Source organism: Schistocerca cancellata, chromosome 7 (assembly GCF_023864275.1).
Source record: "Schistocerca cancellata isolate TAMUIC-IGC-003103 chromosome 7, iqSchCanc2.1, whole genome shotgun sequence".
In the NCBI taxonomy this organism is placed as follows: domain Eukaryota; kingdom Metazoa; phylum Arthropoda; class Insecta; order Orthoptera; family Acrididae; genus Schistocerca; species Schistocerca cancellata.
In genome coordinates, this window is record NC_064632.1 from 193,083,604 (window position 1) to 193,104,279 (window position 20,676).

A 20,676-nucleotide genomic window follows, 5' to 3' on the forward strand; every position below is an offset into this window, starting at 1 on the left:
TTGTGGCAACGTAACTATCGACGCAACAAACCAGTTGTCAAAATGAGTGTGAAAATCCCTTCAGTTGAAAAAAAAAGAGAAAAACATTTTTATCCACCACTGTGCATGTTGCAGTTAATTATGCTCTGTATTATTTACGTTGTTTCTACTTTACTATCTCCTGTTTTTACTATTTTGCGGCAAAATATACCCAGTATTCCCAAATTTCCTTTTGTTCCTTTAATTTTGGACGCCACTGTATATGCAAGACTCGGCCAGAAATGAAAGCGACAGAAGTGGAAGCTACAGATCGTCAAGCGTTTGCAAAAAAAAATATCATTTTTGATGCGGGTTGGACGAGACAAGAGGTAATATTTATTCTTTTCTCCTTCTTATTTGAGTCATCAGTCACTGACTGGTTTTATGCGGATCGCCACGAATTCTTCTCCTGTGCCAACTGTTCCGTATCAGAGAATCTCTTACAACCTACATCCTCAATTATTTGCTAGATGTATTCCAATTTCTGTCTTCCCCCACAGTTTTTACAGTCTACGTTACCCTCCAATACCACGGAAGTCAATCCCCGATGTCTTAATAGATGTCCTATCATACTGTCCCTTCTTATTGTCAGTATACATATTCATTTACATGCCGAATCTCCTGAGAACCCCGTCATTCCTTATCTTATCAGTACATGTCGTTTTCAACATTTTTCTGTATCAATGCAACTCAAAGGGTACGATTCTCTTCCATTCCGTTTTCACACAGTCCATATTTCTCAACCATACAATGCTGTGCCCCAAACGTACATTCTCAGAAATTCCTTTCTCAAATTGAGGCCTATGTTTCATAATAGTAGACTTCTCTCGGCCAGAAATTCACTTTTTGACCCTGCTAGTCTGCTTTTCATGTCCTCCTTGCTCCGTCCACCATTGGTTATTTTGGTTCCTAGGTAGCAGAATTCCTTAGCTTCATTTAATTCGTGAATACCAATTCTGATCATAAGTTTCTGGCTGTTCTCATTTCTGCTACTTTTCATTACTTTCATCTTTCTTCAATTTACTGTCAATCCAGGTTCTGTACTCATTAGTTTGTTCATTACATTCAAGGGGTCCTGTGATTCTTCTTCGCTTTCGCTGGGGATACCAATGCCGTCAGCGAATCTTATTATTGAGATCCTGTCACCCTGAATTTTAATTCCTCTCCCGAACCTTTCATTTATCGCTGTCTTACACCCTTTCTAATCCGAGCCCATCGTTCTTCGTCTCCCATTGTTATTGCTCCTTCTTGATTTTTCTTCAGCCTTGCTTTCATTATCAGCCGCAACGTCAGAACTGCCTCTGTGGTGCCTTTACCTTTCCTAAAGCCGAAATGATCGTCGTCTAATAGATGTTCACGTTTCTTTTCCATTCATGTTAATGTAATGGCCAAGCAGCATTTGGCACAGCGGTGGGTCGTCGTGAGGAAACCATTTTTTTAAGTTCAATTTTTACGCTTCTTGCGCCACAAATAACCGGAATAATCCTCAATGTACTGTATTTATTCTATTAGTGTAAAAGGTTTGAGGTAACGGGCGAGCTGTGGCGCCCTGGAAATATTCTGTGTTCGGAGCTGGGGCGGCTGCACAGGACGCTCGTCAAAGCCGCGGCTGATTAGCAACCGCGTGATGGCGCACAGTAGCTGGACCACGTGGTGGCGAACGTTAGCCGGGGTCCAGGCGTGGCGTGGCTGCGAATTCCTTGGTGACGCTGTGTCGAGGAAAGAGACTGGTATGTCGAGAGTGCCAAAGATTGCGGACTTTGTGAAACCATCATGGCAGACATTTCACAGTTCGTATAGAAATCAATAGTAGCCAGATGAATCATCACATCTCAAACATTACTATTAATTGCACGACAATTCCGATGGTGTAATCAGATTTTCAATATCTTTATTAGTTTAAAGTTTAGTATCTGACTGTAAATTATACAAGTAACACCAAGCAACGAATTTCCAAAATCTAAACAGTTCATCCGATTTTGTTAGTAGACATGTATTTAGAAAGCTATTAGTGTAAACATTAATCTGGTATGAATTACAGGCATGTAACGTGAATAGTAAATAAGTTATTGGAGGTCAAAGAGGCCGATTACTATCGATCGCGTCAGGCCATAAGTACTCCACAGTTACACGGGAAAAAGAAAAAAAAAAACGGTAGCTGCATGCTTATAAATATATTTATTCATCTATGTCTTTGTTTATATCCTATATATGCTATTCATAAATAAATTGGTCAATTATTTATTGTTAATACAATGTAGGCTCTCACGGCCGGTGTTGTCTTCAGTTGAAACGTCTGTGCTGAGAGGCCGTGGTCGATGTATAAAATTTCCACCTGTCGTTTCGTTTCCATCTGCGGGGGCATCTTCTGAGGTCATCCGGCTACTGCTACTGAGGCTCCAGGTACTCTCGCATTTATAGAGCGCATAGGTGACACCTCCATTCGTCACGTGCTGCCGACCGTATGCCTATCATTGGAAGGCGTCATCATTCTCGATGAAGAGTAATCGATTGTCATTCTGCTGGCGCAACGTCGACATCCATATTTTGTCCAACTTCAGAACTTCTTCTTTTCTATTACAGTTATTATGGTGTTTGTGAATCTCTATTGCTTCTCTATACATGCGCGCCTGATAATTGGATGTTCGTGGTAGAACGCTTGTGTCATGATGCTCAAGACACCTTACCATAATGCGGAGAAAAAAGTGCATGCCACACGAAAAACGTACGTGAAAACGAATATAGGCGCGAAATATCGCCAGAAACTAAATTAAATTCTAGATGATAGGTTAACTCCCAGCAAAATTTATCGTCAGCATCGTTTCGTTGCAGATGACAAGCTACCTGTAGTAAATAATATACAACTGACCTGGAAAAATCATGCACACCAAGTGTAAAGGTATTAAGAAAAAGAAACCAATTATTGCTTGAACTAAACATTCACATAATTTTGTAATAATTTAATAAAAATGTTCACAGTACAGAATAAATAAAACGGAAACCCACTGATGATGGCACAGTGGTGCTGAGACCTGTTTGTGTACTCATAAAAGGCTGGCCGAAGTGGCCGAGCGGTTCTAGGCGCTACAGTCTGGAACCGCGCGACCGCTACGGTCGCAGGTTCGAATCCTGCCTCGGGCATGGATGTGTGTGATGTCCTTAGGTTAGTTAGGTTTAAGTAGTCCTAAGTTCTAGGGGACTGATGACCTCAGCAGTTAAGTCCCATAGTGCTCAGAGCCATTTAAACCATTTACTCATAAAAAAACAGTGTTTTGCATATCTGTCGGACCTCACATCCTACAATTTTAACTGCAAACAGGGTCAACACAAGGAGCTGCAGATCCAAATGATGAGTAGTAGTGATGATGTACAAATTTTAGATTTTGCTGTCGCATTGCGCTGTAATGATGAAGTGCTAATTCAGCTTTAGAATGAAAAATTAACAGAATTGTTAGACGAGATGGGTTTTCGAAATGATGCTTTCTCTGGATAGAAATCAGGAGGGCGAGAAATCAGGAGGACGAGACACGAAGGTTATGTACTCACTTGTGCCGAAGGTACCATTTCTTTCGGAGTACGTGAAGTCCAAAGTCTGTGACCTGGTCTACAGTGTAACGCGCTGCCCGCCGCTCAACCAGGTTTGGTTGTAATTTGGCCAGTGTTAATTGTCCACCCTCTCCTTGTTATTAACCGCTTTACTTAACACTGGCCTGTAACTCTCTTTCATGTATTGCTCGGAAATGCTATCGGTCATCCGGTTGTGACGGGAAATATCTTCATCACTTATCTAAATATAGTCACGTTGCAATTGAAATCAGCGCACTTTGCAACCTTGCTGTGGAAGCGCAAAACTGGTCGTGGGAAAAAAAATGTCCACAAACCACCACAACCCCCAGTTAAGTCATTAATTTTACTGACAACGAGAACGAGACAGATGTGACAGGGCCGACAGAGAAGGTGACAGAAGGTGCAAGCGAATGTTGAGAAGCAATAGTTAAACACTAGAATGTCAACCCTCCTAGTCAGGCAGCATCAAATTCCTCATCAGTTTCTTCTTACACATTTGATGTTTCGACCCCTCTTCTGGGATCTTCCTCGGAATATTCTTGTATACCCAGTTAGCTGAACACTGATACCAACAGAGGGCTCTAAACGTCGACGTTTTAATTTCAGGATGACGCGATCTAACAAGCTGAAAAGGATTTGCCTTGAATGACAACGGTCACAAATGACTGCAGAGTTACATAAAAGTTAAGTAAGTCAGTGAGTGGTGCGCACAATGCCAACACTTCGCCGAGTGGAGCAACATTCGTGTGTCTCCAAAAAGCAGAAAACGTAAAATGCGATAAGTGTTTCGTTGATGGTGGGAATAAAAGTGTCGTTAAACGGCAATTTCTACGGTATTATGAGAGGCGTGCAGTAAGTAATGCGACACATTTTATTTCTCGGTTTAATTCTTTTCGAAGAACGTGAAGTATGAGGTGGAACATCGTGGAATATTCTCACTTCAGCTCCTGTCGTTTCATCAGGTTCCGACAGGTGACGGCACTATACGTACCTGTCAAAATGGCTCTGAGCACTATGGGACTCAACTGCTGTGGTGATAAGTCCCATAGAACTTAGAACTACTTAAACCTAACTAACCTAAGGGCATCACACACATCCATGCCCGAGGCAGGATTCGAACCTGCGACCGTAGCGGTCCTGCGGTTCCAGACTGTAGCGCCTTTAACCGCTCGGCCACTCCGGCCGGCCGTACCTGTCAAAATGGCGTCTGTAACGGAATTGGATTCCAAGCAGAGAGCTGTCATTGGGTTTTTCTGACGGAAAACCAGAGTATTGCAGATATTCATAGGTGCTTGCAGAATATCTACAGAGACCTGAAACTCAACAAGACACGGTTTATCTCTGGGCGAGACGTCTGTCATCGCCGCAACGCCACGCAAGCCCTTCCGGTCTCCCGTGTGCCAGCTGCCGCCACACAACTGTGACTCCTACAACGTTGGAACGTGCGGTCATTCGCATTCGTGGTGATCGATGGGTCAGAATCAAACACCTCGCTGCTCAGTTGGACGTGTCTTTTGGTAGTGCTGTCACGCACGTCCGTCAGTTGGCGTACGCAGAGGTGTGTGACCGCTGGGTTCCCACCACCAAAGCCGGCCGCGGTGGTCTAGCGGTTCTAGGCGCTCAGTCCGGAACCGCGCGACTGTTACGGTCGCAGGTTCGAATCCTGCCTCGGGCATGGATGTTTGTGATGTCCTTAGGTTAGTTAGGTTTAAGTAGTTCTAAGTTTTAGGGGACTTATGACCACTGATGTTAAGTCCCGTAGTGCTCAGAGCCATTTGCACCATTTGAACCCACCACCAAAAGAAGACCATAAATAGCAACGAAGTACCATCTGCGTGGAACTGCTTGCGCGTTACGAGGCTGATCGTGATAACGTTTGTCGAAGATCATCACAAGTGATGAAACATGGGTTCATGATGGCAAACCGAAGGCAAAACGGCAGTCCATAGAGTAGCGCCACACCACCTGTCCTCCAAAGACCGGTAAAATCATGTTGACTGTCTTCTGGGACTCTGAATGGGTTATTCTGTCTGATATCCTCCCTCATGATCCAACGACAAGTAGGAAGCGCGTCGTTTTAGCCTCAGGAAATCGAAGAAACGACTTCAACCTATTCGTTGCCACAAAAATGCAAACTAGCTTCATCCCCATGGCAACGCGGGGCTTGACACAAGCCTGTGTACCCGTGAGGAGCTCACGAAACTTCGTTGGACTGTTTTTCCTCATTCACCCTGTAGCCCGAATCTGACAGCCTTCTGTTTGGCGCAATGAAGAATGTACTCCCCGGGAAGCAGTGCGTGGATGATTGGGAAGTTATTAATACAGCAAGACGTCTGCTTCTGACGACTCCCAATAGAGTAGTACCACGCGCTCATATACGCTCTCCTAACTAGGTGGCGTAAGGCCAACGCATTGAACGAAGAATACGCTGACAAATAGCGCTTACTAGCCAAAAGAATAGAGAATAAAATGGTGTATGGGAATCCTGAATAAGACCAACCTGTTTTTTAGAAAAACGTGATACGTTACTTATTGAACGACCCTCTTCGCAGCTAATGTCGCACCGTAATGGACTTCCAGGCTAGAAGAGTACTCAAAAAAATGGTTCAAATGGCTCTGAGCACTATGGGACTTAACAGCTATGGTCATCAGTCCCCTAGAACTTAGAACTACTTAAACCTAATTAACCTAAGGACATCACACAACACCCAGTCATCAAAGAGTACTCAGTAATGTGGTATATGTAAACGTAGGCTTCCACGGCAGTTGTCACAGTCAATAAAATTAGTCTGGGTTGGAGGCCGCATTGTCGGTTATAATATTCCGACATTTCGGCGACTATTACAAAGACCCCTTCCTCAGGGTGTACTGCTAACTGCTCAATGAGCACGAGGTTCAAATGGCTCTGAGCACTATGGGACTCAACATCTTAGGTCATAAGTCCCCTAGAACTTAGAACTACTTAAACCTAACTAACCTAAGGACATCACACACACCCATGCCCGAGGCAGGATTCGAACCTGCGACCGTAGCAGTCCCGCGGTTCCGGACTGCAGCGCCAGAACCGCTAGACCACCGCGGCCGGCAATGAGCACGAGCTTAGTTACTTATATACTATGGATGAGTGCTGTCATTTGATATAAGGGTGAGGAGGAAGGATACTAGGTGTTCTTTTATTGGTATTTGCATAGCGTGTTGTCATTGGCGGAAATAGGCGTTTTCCATTGGCGTTTTATATATTACTTGCCATTGGCGGAAATGGGCGAATATGAAACTGAGCGGCGACTGCAGTGTAGCGTGGTTAACTAACTGCCTAGTATCGTCTAGCCCTCTAGGGCGTGTCAGCTCCCTGTCTACCCTCCGCCGCTGTGGATTATCGAACGCCTGTTGCTTTGCGAGAGCTGTCCTTCCGCAAAGCTGTCACTGCTAGAATCCTCTTCGCTGTAAGTCCGTACTCGTCTTATCTAATCATATTGTCGAGTCGGTTGGCTATTTCTATAGCTTCTCTGATTTTCCTCCTCGAACTAAACGGCTGTTTCGCTAGTTTGAGGAGGAAGATTAGAGATGCTACACGTGCTCTTTATTTTCTAATTGAGACATCAAATACCAGTTTTCGTAGTTATGTCTTCAAAATTCCCTTAATAGTGACACACTTTCGAAAAGCTTTTCATCCCCTGGACTTTCCCCTTAGGAGTGGAATTTCGGACAGTCCCTTCTTAAAAGATGTCTACGCCTCCTCGCCAAACTTCAAGTTTTTATCCATAGTGGTTTTGGGATGTGCGATGATGAGTCAGTGAATCAGTCTGACCCTGTTTCACTCCCTTAGGGGTCGAATTTTCAAGAACAGTGAAACACTTAATTGTTTCATGTCTAATCGAGAAGACAAATGCAAATTTTCAAGGATTTAACTTTAAGAAAGCATTCGAAATGAAATAGTTTCATAAAACCTTTCACCTCCTATTTCACCACTTTAGGGGTTCAGTTTTCAAAAACACTGAAATAGGTTCCTTTTGTAACTTGTAACTGAGAAGTCAAATAACATTGCTGATTGATTTAGCTTTAAAAATATTGTAGTAGTTCTTTAATAATATGCTTTCACACACTATTTCACCACCATAGGGTTAAATTTTCCGAGAAACCAAAACCAATTTTCGTAGGTGTAGCTTCAAAATAGCCTTAATAGCGACATTTCTTAAAAGAAAAGCTTCATCCCCTATTTCACCCCATTACAGTGGAAATTGCGAACAATTCGTTCTTACGCGACACCAAGAGTATAAGGTCCACACCATCTCCAAATTTCGAGTTCTATCCTTAGTGGTATGCGCTGGGCGAAGATGAGGCTAGTCACTCAGTTAGTCAGTCAGCCAGGACGTTGCGTTTTGTATAGAGAGGTAGGTGGCCATGACTTTAAGGCAAAATATTGTGTTAAATGTGACCCTGAGTCCGGATTTTCCGTTTTGGTACCTGGCAGCCATATACGGAATGCTACTGGAAGGCTGTGTGCTGCTATCTCGGTCACATGCCCGATGACATCAGCTGGCGATTCCCGGAATGGCGGGGCGTTTAACGGCGCGCTCGCCGTGACGACTGCTTGCCGGCCGGGTCGCGCGCCCAATCCACTTGTACGAAGACCGATAGCGCAAAAACAGTAAACAGCGGGACGAGCCGCCATCTCGCTGACCCGGGATATCGGCCGCTGAGGCGCATGCCTTGTGTGAGTGGCGTCTTCCAGCGTGCTTTTAGCGGAGTGTGACGTAAGGGCTACCGCTGACGCTGTGGATGCACGATTCGCGGCACTTACTTACACAGGCCAGGCGCCATTCGAACGCAGTCGGTCGCTGGACGCGTGGACCGAAGCACGTGAAACCGACGTATACTGTTACTGCGAACCCCTTCAGCGGATTTTCGAAGAGGTTAGTAAATAGAAACAATGTGCAAAGCAACATTGTAAGAAGTAGTTCTGAACACGGTATTGTTAAAGTGTCAATCTGATCTTCTGTTTTTCGTAACATTATGTGCACTATTTCAGCGAATTCTGGTGAAGTTTTTTGTACTAAAATCTTCAAATCGTTGCTAGTGGATCAGAATGCCTTAGATTCTACATCGTCATCACCTCAGTTAATAGCAACTCCATATTATAGTACCAGTCGCTACGTTGATCTCCCCAGAACAGTTCACTGACTTTGTTAAGGTAGTTGTCGGAAACGTTAGGAGCTGTGGACCTTCTAATGTAATAGTTAGCATTAATGCCTACCTTGTCACTAAAAACAGGTGGACAATTTTGGAGCCACAAGCGTTGATTGACAAATTCTCCACTCGAATTCAATGCAACCAGTTTACACAATCGCGCCTCAACTACTTCGGTAACTTCCTAACAACATACCCGGATCAGAAAAACAAAGTGATTAACCCAGGAAAGCGCAGTCCAGCTGGAAACGGGGCGATGTTGTCGGTTTGTTGGTGTGCACACGCGCAGTATGGCTGTAGCTCAAAATTGGTTCAAATGGCTCTGAGCACTATGGGACTTAACTTCTGAGGTCATCAGTCCCCTAGAACTTAGAACTACTTAAAACTAACTCACCTAAGGACATCACACACATCCATGCCCGACGTAGGCTTTGAACCTGCTACGTAGCGGAAGCGCGGTTTCAGACTGTAGTGCCTAGATCTGCTCGGACACTCCGATCGGCTATGGCTGTAGCAGCAATAGCTGTGCGGTTACATAATGGACTACCTTCTCATGCCTGCTTTTCATGTCCAGTACGGAGTTCGCTGTGCAGGATCGTAATATCCTTGTGGCTTAAGAAAAGTACTCCTGTGTATTAAATGATATCGTTTTCCCATTCTACTGAAGAGCCGCGGAAACTAGTACGCATGCCTAATATTAAGTAGGGCCCCCGCGGGCAGGCAGATATGCCGCAACACGACGTGGCATGGACTCGACTAAAGTCTGAAGCAGTGCTGTAGGGAATTTACACCAGGAATCCTACAGGGCTGTCCATAAATCCATAGAAGTACGAGGGGGTGGAGATCTCTTCTGAACAGCACGTTGCAAGGCTTCCCAGATGTGTTCAATAGCGTTCACGTCTGGCGAGTTTGGTGGCCAGCGGAAGTGTTTAAACTCAGAAGAGTGTTCCTGGAGACACTCTGTAGCAATTCGGGAAGCGCGAGGTGTCGCATTGTCCTGCTGGAATTGCCAAAGTCTGTCGGAATGCGCAATGGACATGAATGAAAACATGGTGAACAGACAGGATGCTTACGTACGTGTCAGAGTCGTATCTAGACGTATCAGGAGTCCCATATCACTTCAACTGCACACTCCCGACACCATTACAGAGCCTCCACATTCTTGAACAGCCCCTGCCGATATGCAGCGTCCAGGGTCCATGGATTCATGAGGTTGTCTCCATACCCGTACACATCCATCCCCTCGATACAATTTGAAACGAGCATCGTCCGACCAGGCAAAATGTTTCCGGTCATCAACAGTCCAATGCCGGTGTTGACCGTCCGAGGCGAGGCGTAAAGCTTTGTGTCGTGCAGTCGTCAGGAGTGCAGTAGTGGGTCTACGGTCGGAAAGCCCATATCGATGATGTTTCTGCGAATAGTTCGCACGCTGACACTTGTTGATGGCCCAGCATTGAAATGTGCAGCAATTTGCGAAAGAGATGCACTTCTGTCACGTTGAACGATTCTCTTCAGTCGTCGTTGGTCCCATTCTTGCAGGATCTTTATCCAGCCGCAGCGATGTCGCAGATTTGATGTTTTACCGAATCCCTGATATAAATGGTACACTCGTGAAACAGTTGTACGGGAAAAATCCCCACTTCATCGCTAGGTCCGTGACGCTCTGTCCCATCGCTCATGCGCCGACTATAATATCACGTTCAAACTCACTTAAATCTTGACAACCGGCCAGTGTAGTAGCAGTAACACATCTAAAAACTGCGCCAGGCCCTTGTTTTCTTATACAGGCGTTGCCAACCACAGCGCCGTTTTCTGGCTGTTTACATATCTCTGTATTTGAATACGCAGTTCTATACCAGTTTCTTTGGCGGTTCAGTGGATTTGTATGTCGCAACAAAAGCAACAGCTATCGCATTGTCGTTTACAATAATAAGGACGGATGACGTTCAGTTGTCGTATTCGTTACGAAAGGGATGCCACAATGTATCTGAATCGTTCATGTAAATACAATGTCAAAAAATATTAAAATAATATAACTGCTTAAATAATTACCAATCACTGTAATGTGCATTTAGAGTGTCATACTTGTACAGAGGAGTATTCCTTAATGATTGGATGAGGATTATTGTGCAAGCGCAATACACTACATTCAGTCAAAATTATGAAACATAAACACAAAAATAAAGAACAATTATGGCAAACGGTAAATGCCTGTCAACCTCGATGCTATCATTGTGGGCTTTGGTCCGTGGAAGTCACTGGAATTGTCCAAATACACTCATGCTCATAAAATAAGGTTAATTCTGGTACATGGTGAAAAAACGCTCTGGTGGGCGATTTGCGGGTTTAAGTCACCTCGGGGTATGACCATGCGGTGCATTTGACCTGTGGTCGTCGCACGGTGGGGCTTGCAGCAGAGGTGTGCTAGCGCACGTCAAAGTACGGCGCAGCGAGTAAGTGTGCAGCCGTTTTGAGACGTGCTAATGGAGACTGTGTATTGAAAGTGACTCAAAGAACACATATTGATGACATTATGATGGGTAGAATACTAGGGCGACTGGAGACTGGTCAAACACAGCAGGTCGTAGCACGGGCCCTCCGCGTGCCATAAAGTGTGACTCAAGATTATGGCAACGATTCCTGCAGACAGGAAACGTGTCCAGGCGCTACAGCACGGGACGTCCACAGTGTACAACACCACAAGAAGAGCGATATCTCACCATCAGTGCCCGCAGACGGCCACGGGGTACTGCAGGTGGCCTCGCTCGGGACCTAACCGCAGCGACTGGAACCGTTTTCTCCAGACACAGTCTACAGACGACTTAACGGACATGTTTCATTCGCCAGCTGACCTGCAAGGTGCAGTCCACTGACTCCTGGTCACAGAAGAGCCCGTAAAGCTTGGTGTCAAGAACACAGTACATGGTCATTGGAACAGGGGTCCCAGGTTATGTTCACGGACGAGTCCAGGTGTAGTCTCAACAGTGATTCTCACCGGGTTTTCATCTGGCGTGAACCAGGAACCAGATACCAACCTCTTAACGTCCTTGAAAGGGACCTGTATGGAGGTCGTGGTTTGATGGTGTGGGGTGGGATTATGATAGGTGTAGTACAGCCCTGCATGTCTTTGACAGAGGAACTGTAACAGGTCAGGTGTATCGGGACGTCATTTTTCACCAGTATGTCCGTCTTTTCAGGGGTGCAGTAGGTCCCACCTTCCTCCTGATGGATGATAACGCACAGCCCCACTGAGCTGCCATCGTGGAGAAGTACCTTGAAACAGAAGATACCAGACGAATGGAGTGGCCTGCCTGTTCTCCAGACCTAAACCCCATCGAACACGTCTGGGATGCTCTCGGTCGACGTATCGCTGCACGTCTTCAAACCCCTACGACAATTCAGGAGCTCCGACAGGCACTGGTGGAAAAATGGGAGGCCATACCCCAGTAGCTGCTCGACAACCTGATCCAGAGTATGCCAACCCGTTGTGAGGGCTGTGTACGTGTGCATGGTGATCATATCCCATATTGATGTCGGGGCACATGCGCAGGAAACAGTGCCGTTTTGTAGCACATGTATTTCAGGACGGTTTTCTCAACTTATCTCCAATATCGTGGACTTACCGATCCGTGTCGTGTGTGTTTCCTATGTGACTATGCTACTGGCGCCATTTTTGTGTAGTGCCACGTTGTATGGCACCACATTCTGCAATTATCCTTAATTTATGAGCATGAGTGTATACAATTATATTATCAGTATTACTTTCTACACTAACTTTACTTTTCCGTGCTTCTTCATCGACCGTTTCTGTGTGGCGTATAACGTTACTCCCGTTCTCTGGCGTTATTTGTACTAGAGCTTCCTGTAACAGTTTTACCTTTGATAACTGAGTGGTATGGGGCATAATCCATTACAATGATAGACGGCCGATTTATGTTTTCCGTTAGTTGTCCCTTGAACCACTTCAGAAAACCTTCGTGGTTCATTTCCTCGACCTTGTTGCTTGTTTTCTTCGGTTTGTGAACGAGGAGGCACTTAGGAACTAAACCAGATGCAGTTCCAGTATGCAAGACAATAATTCATACGCCCTTTCCCAAAGAGAGACTGCAGAACTTCCACATATGCTATCATTTCCAGTCCTTTGTGACGGAATGACCGGTGTTTCTGCAGGTCTCGTTGAGCTACAGAATGTTTTCAAACGGCACATTAACGATACTTCTTAAAAACTGACAACATCACACTACGATGTCACCTATCTTCATTACAATTTTCCGTCTATTAATTTTTTTGCGCCGAAAAACAGGGCTCTGACAACCGTTAACTAAGGTGTCTTGCTACCACTGAATTACTCTGCATAGCGAAGAGTAACGCACAGCTATTTTTATAGGTGGGTCTTCTTTTTCTTGTAATATCCATATTTGTGGTTACGAACAGCAACAGAAAAAGAGTCCAGTTTCGTTACTGGTGGTTCTGTCCTCCTTTATTCCCCGAGAGTCCGCAGTTTGGATAAACCACGCTCTTTCCCTTCTGCACAATAAATCTCTTTACAAACTTTGACGACAGTGTCCTTGTGTATCTTCAACGCTTATCCAGTTCTTTTGACTACATTTGTGAGAGACAATAGATTCGCACCGTATCTCACTCCTTCTCGAAATACTCCCGCACGGCGCATACATACTCACATGTCTCACCAGGCAAAACGTGAGCAGATCGCAGAATTTTCCGTTACGAAACCTCACTTTTCCACATAGTTTCGCTGCAGCCTTCAAACATTTTGTAGCTCAAGATAAGCTCGCCGTACAGAGGGAATAAGCTCACAGAGAAACGGATCACAACTGTTTACGGTACCGGCAGCGGGCGTTGTCTACAACTGGACACCGTAGGCGTTACCTGCAGTAGCAGAGACATTTGACAACGGTGAACGGAATATGAAGCGCGGCCAAGCAAGTTTTCTGATTGGCTGTTGCTACGGTAGTAGCCGTGCAAACACCTAGACATCAATCACTTTGTTAATCTGATTCGGGTATAGTAGCCGATGGATAGACGCACGTCTGTATAAATTTTCGATAACGTACATTTTAATTTCCCACGGTAAGGTAGACGTTTTAATGTGTCATTGAAGTTGCTCATGCGATAAAGGCAGCAGGGAAATAGACCTTCATTTCACTTTGCCATGTTGGGGCTGTTGCACCGTTTTTCACAACAAATCTGGGATTTTCAGCTCTCTTATAACAATTTCTAGGCTTACATCTGGGTAAAATCTCGAGTTGTCGACGGTCCCCACCATCATCTACGTCGGGAACGACGAACTGTCAGAGCATTTGTAGTCGATAGATCACTTATGAGTGATAGCTATATAGTGTTGTCTCCCACTACCAGAGGTAGTGACCGTATCTACACTGATGATGCTATCCGTGGAAGTAGAAGAGGGACTGTCATTACGTCACAGATTTAAGGACGACATCCATCATGTTACTTATTCCAACCATTGGCTAATGGTGGACGTGTTGGGATAAAAAATGCTAGCTTATGTCATTTACTTGTGTGGCAATCATTCTGATTGTAGGATAAACATAAAGATAACGGAATGACGTTTGATTAACAAGTGGCCTCGTTCAAGCGATCTTTATTTTATATGCATGATTTTTTGTTGCGATACTTACTTTTACCATACTGGTATTGTTTCCGTCATTTGACTTCAGGTATCCTATCAGCGCAACTCGAAAATCTCTCTGGGTAAACACTGCGAGAAGGAATTCCTGGAAACAGACCAAATATAGCAAAATGTGAGGGGCAAGCAAGAAGTTTCCCTTCGAAGGCCATACAGTCCGGAATCGATATGCCAGCTGTCATTAGCACTGAGGCACTCATACCATTGGCACACCAGGTTGAAGGTACCCATTTGGTAAAACATCGTGTCCTTTTGTGTGAAGGAGCCCGTAACTATCTGCTATACATACTCGTCCAACAGAAATCATCGACCTTTAAAGCCCTTCTTTAAGGGAGCAGAGGCATGACAATCGCGTGGAAAGAGATCGGGATTTTAGGGCCGACGCTCGAGTGACACCGACTTAAGTTGTCCTTAATGGATGAGGCTGGCCTTCGACATCGACCGGTTTCTTGGGTCGAAACGCGCCAAGCACGAAACTCGGGACACCATTCCATTCCGTTTTCGACAGACATGTGGCCTCACACAAATTCTTCGTTCTCCGACGGACGTCTATCGGTGTTTGTCGTCGGCATCCTAGAAAAGATTAACAGAGCGTTGATCCTGTTTGGATGCATTTCGTAATAATGTCGCCATTAGTCACATTTCCACATTCACCACACGCAAGTCGTAAAGACGTGGATGCCACACCAGTAACTTGCTTACATATCGGTGCTTATATAACCACATCAGACGTAACAAATAGGCTGCAGGAACGCCCACAATCTTTTTACTCCCACATTATATGTTCGGCATACATGGTTCGGCAGTCCGTATTAAGAAAATTACTGTATTACGAAAGAAGTCTTTTCAAATCACATACTTCAGTCCTTTGTTGTTTGAAACGTATGAAGAAATCATGTTACATTAACGACACGAAATGCGTTGTATTACTGGATCAAATAAGCACTTAAGGCAAGAAGGGGAAAACACCTGAAAATGCCTTCCTAACACTGTATCATGCATGGAAGCACTGTAAAATTTTCTGTTTAAAACTGTTGCCCGCACGCTACAGAAATTACGAAGAAGAAGCAATCGTCTGTCATTGTTTTGGGGCACCTCACATGGCGGCACCCACTTCCAAACAACATATAACGTAAATGTGTAGCGCCACTCCCCTAATTGTAACCCAGTGGTGCAAGCGCTTTTGTGAGAACCAAACAGTTCAGTACATTTCTCTACACCTTTTTAGCATCCAGAGTTCGCTTGTACTCGCCACTACGATTATGTTGCCGCTGTGCCTGTTGGAGCTGTTCACACACGTTTTCATCTCTACTGCTTCTCTAACTACGGCATAATTGCGTGTGCAGGACAATGTTTCTGTTTCACTTAATATTATTCTTTATCCACACAAGGAAGTGATGCCGAGAAACTTCGATCTGATTCTTCACTTCTTCCAACAAGATGGTCAAAACAAATGAAAAAATGTAAAGACAAATGGTTTATATATAATTTCAGCTAAATGAATAGTGGCAACTATAGTTTCTTGACTTCCACAAGGCGTTGATAAAGTTCCCCACAGTCGTTTAATGAACAAAGTAAGAGCATATGGACTATCAGGCCAATTGTGTCATTGGATTGAAGAGTTCCTAGATAACAGAACGGAACATGTCATTCTCAATGGAGAGAAGTCTTCCGAAGTAAGAGTGATCTCAGATGTGCCGCAGGGGACCGTTGCTATTCACAATATATATAAATGACCTTGTGGATAACATCGGAAGTTCACTGAGGCTTTTTGCGGATGATGCTGTAGTATATCGAGAGGTTATAACAAGGGAAAATTGTACCGAAATGCAGGAGGATCTGCCACGAATTGACGCATGGTGCAGGGAATGGCAATTGAATCACAATGTAGATAAGTGTAATGTGCTACGAATACATAGAAAGAAATATTCTTTATCACTTAGCTACAATATAGCAGGTCAGCAACTGGAAGCAATTAATTCCATAAATTATCTGGGAGTAGGCATTAGGAGTGATCTAAAATGGAATGACCATATAAAATTAAACGTCGGTAAAGCAGATGCCAGACCGAGATTCATTGAAAGAATCCTAAGGTAATGCAGTCCGAAAGCAAAGGAAGTAGGTTACAGTACGCTTGTTCGCCCACTACTTGAATACTGCTCACTGGTGTGGGATCCGTACCAGATAGGGTTGACAGAAGAGATAGAGAAGATCCAACGGAGAGCAGCGCACTTTGTTACAGGAACGTTTAGTTATCGCGAAAGCGTTACGGGGATTATAGATAAACTCCAGTGGAAGACTCTGCAGGAGAGACGCTCAGTAGCTCGGTACGGACTTTTGTTGAAGTTTCGAGAACATACCTTTACCGAGGAGTCAAGCAGTATATTGCTCCCTCCTACGTATATCTCGCGAAGAGACCATGAGGATAAAATCAGAGAGATTAGAGCCCACACAGAGGTATACCGACAATCTTTCGCTCCACGAACAATACGAGACACGAACCGAAGGGAGAAGCGATAGAGATACTCAAAAGTACCCTCCGCCACGCACCATCCGTTGGCTTGCGGAGTATGGATGTAGATATAGATATAGATGTACAGTGATTGGAATGTAAGTACATAGATGAGTTAAACTACGATGTAAACCGAAAAAAGTTTTACTACTATTAATTGCTGCACTACTACAACTGACAGCTCTACTACTACTGCTACTACTATTACTACTACTGCTACCACCACTATTCCAAATAGTAATGATTTTTGAAAGTAGCGGACAGGAAGAAAGGGCCACAAGAATAAGAGGTATAAGTTATGGTGAACGAAAAAAAGGAAGTCTGTAACTTACGGACAAAGAAACCAAATATCGTTTATTTTATTTCATTTTGTTTTATTGGCCTTCGAGTTTTCCCCATACAGCCATTCACGTGAGTAAGTCATAATGACAACTTGTATAGATAGCAAATCTTGAAATAACGTACTGAGATTGCACAAAGTTGTTTAGTTCACGTGAGGTAGTACACATTTTTGTAATCGCTTCCGACAGAGTGGAGGAAGTTTTTATACAGGGTGAGTCGCTAACTATTGCTACCAAGAATAACTCCGAAAGTATGATAGTAGCTGAAACGTTTGCGGGAAAAATATTGCATGGGACAATAGGGGCCATAACATGACGTTGGTTTTTTGTTTCTAGGTGGGATCGCTTCAGATATATGAAGGTCAACTTTGTTTTCCTAAATAGGATGCTATAGTTTGGAACTTATTTTCTGATAGCGGCTGTCGAGACGAATTCAATGACGTGTAACAGTAAGGCCTTTGAAGGTCAACGAAGGCCACAAAGGTAGCATGAACGTCCACTTACATAAGGCGTTCGAAGTAATAACAATTGGTATAAATGCAGTGCTGCAATCTTTTATCATGGATTGAATGGCATTCCTTATGACTTCTGCACTTATCGAAGCCAATGCTGTCTTGGTTCAAAATGGTTCAAATGGCTCTGAGCACTATGGGACTTAACAGCTGTGGTCATCAGTCCCCTAGAACTTAGAACTGCTTAAACCTAACTAACCTAAGGACATCACACACATCCATGCCCGAGGCAGGATTCGAACCTGCGACCGTAGCACAATGCTCTCTTGTATATCGTGCAAACAGTAAATATTTGCCGAATACGGCGTATCCATCTACCGTGCCTTTAGCATGTAAATACCATTCGACAGTTGGCAGTACAACACTAACAGGAACGGTAAGACTAGTATCGTCGAATCAAGCGAGTGTAAATGATATATTCATTCGAAGCACAAGTCGATATGCTTCTCATTTACGGAGAATGCCAATGAAATTTATTGGAGGTAGAGACTTAAACGCTGAAAGATATCCTCAACGTACCCACCCTACACGTCGTTCATTTAAATAGGAGTATGATAAACTGGGAGCAACTGGAACTTTAACGCATCGGAAAAATATCCGGCAAAAGAAAGTCACTAACGAGGAAACGGAAATTGGTACCTTGTGTTAGTTCGCGTCATATCCCAAGGGACTCTGGCATGAGCCAGAGTAGTGTTGTTCGCCATAAATATCATCCTTACCATATCAGTCTCCACCAAGAATTAACTGGTGCTGATTGTATGCGTTGTACTGAATTCTGCCGATGCGCTCAACTTCAGATTCAGAGGGATGACACATTGACACATTCATTAATTAGATTTTATTTACTGACGAGGCTATCTTCACAAAAATGGTTCAAATGGCTCTGAGCACTATGCGACTCAACTTCTGAGGTCATCAGTCGCCTAGAACTTAGAACTAATTAAACCGAACTAACCGAAGGACATCACACACATCCATGCCCGAGGCAGGATTCGAACCTGCGACCGTAGCGGTCACGCGGTTCCAGACTGAAGCGCCTTTAACCGCACGGCCACACCGGCACTATCTTCACGAACCATGGAAATGTTAATTTGCATAACATACATTACTGGGCAACAATCCATGTTGGCTGCGGCAAGTTGCTCACCAAAAACCGTGGTCGGTGAATGTATGGTGTGGGACTCTGTAGGACACAATTATACGCCCCTATTCATCGAAGGAAACCTAATTGGTAAGAATTACACCACATTACTGCAAGAAGCATTAGGTCTGTTATTGGAAGAAGTACCTTTAGCAACAAGAAACAGAATTTGGTATCAACACGATGGGTGTCCGGCACATTTTCCGCTGATAGCTGGAAATGAGTTGCAGAGACAATTCCCAAATCGTTGGATTGGACGCTGAGGAGTTGTGTCGTAGCCGGCTCGTTCGCCGTACTTGACACCTCTGGATTTTCTCTTGTGGGTATTCGTAAAAGACATTGTTTATAAAGACGTTCCAACGACACCTGAAGATATGCGAGGGAGAATTGTCGGAGCATGTGCTTCGATAAGTGCGTAAGTGATAAGGAATACCACTCAGTCCATCATAAGAAGAAAGCAGTCTTCTGTAAATGGACGTTGAGGCCACTTTTTTGACCTTCAAAGACCTTCCTGTTACACATCATTGGATTCGTCTCGATAGCCGCTATTAGAAAATAAGTACCAAACTTCAGCATCCCATTTTAAAAAACAAAGTCGACCTTCGTATCTCTGAAGCGACTCCACCTACCAACAAATAACCAAGGTCATATTATGGTTCCCGTTGTCCCATGAAACTTTTGTCGCGCAAACTTTTCAGCTCCTATCGTACTTTCAGACTTGTCCTTGGTGTCAATAGTTAGTGACTACTGCGATGTCTGTGGTTGCCAGTGGTATTGGCACCGATATTCGTAACTTCTTTCTTGCAATTTTGATGTGAGATCCTACCGGCTGACGCGTGCAAATGATATATACATTGTAACTTTAACTTCGCCGCAGTCATCAAGGTGGATGACATCGTGCGTATACCGTGGAGGTGCTGTGCTGATCGACAGTGGTTGAACTTCATCTGCGCTGCGGTAAATTTTCGCGAACGCTGAAGTCGGTAGTACCAAGGCTGTACTGGTGTTACCTGGTTATAGTATTTCCCTTGATTTGCTTGGGAAGCTTTCCATTCTTTGGACCACTCAGTCAGATTCATCTTCCTGTAAATCGACAATAGATCCTGAACTGGAGAAAATGTATAGTCCCTTGAGGTCATTGCTTATTTAGAAAGAGTGTCAGTGGCCTCAGTGACCAGTACGTTGTTGTGCTCTTTAATCCAGTATATGTAGATTCTTTGGCCATTATTTTGCAGTTAATTTACGTATGCTGTCATATCGCCGGCTAACGAGTAGCTTTTATGCCCTCGATAGACATAATTGAGGAGAGTGAGCGCTGGTTTAGAGATCTAGAGGATAACAAAGTTTTCCCTCGAAATCATATAGCAGTACTTAAGGATTTCACAGATGGCCATAAGCTCTTCCGTAATTTTAGTTTTTTTTTCCAATGGCTGCTATTGCTTAAATCCTGCTCACTCTTAAGTATTCCAAAAGTATTCCTGTCAGGAGTCTGTGTAGATTATCCTAGTCTGTGGAATTTTTGGCTCGCAGCTCGCGCAAAGCCTGATTTGAAACAGTTGACGAAAATGGCAGACTAAATCTCACGCCAACTTCAACGACAGTACATACGTAACATTGATCGAAAACAAGTAATCGCCGGACAGAGATGGGTACTCGAAAGTCTGGTGCTGCCTCCGTAAATTGCAGGCAAATTCTTACAGGATCAATAATTAAACATGTAACATACA

General features: G+C 44.2%; 1 protein-coding gene across 1 annotated transcript in view; it reads left to right on the plus strand.

Annotated features, from left to right (window-relative positions):
• The first annotated feature begins 8,398 nt into the window (after positions 1-8,398).
• LOC126092697 (leucine-rich repeat-containing protein 24-like) overlaps positions 8,399-20,676 on the plus strand; it is a 67,166-nt gene continuing 54,888 nt past the window's right edge. The window contains exon 1 of the mRNA XM_049908420.1: positions 8,399-8,498. The gene's annotated coding sequence lies outside the window, so the exon portion shown is untranslated. The remainder of the gene's footprint in view (positions 8,499-20,676) is intronic.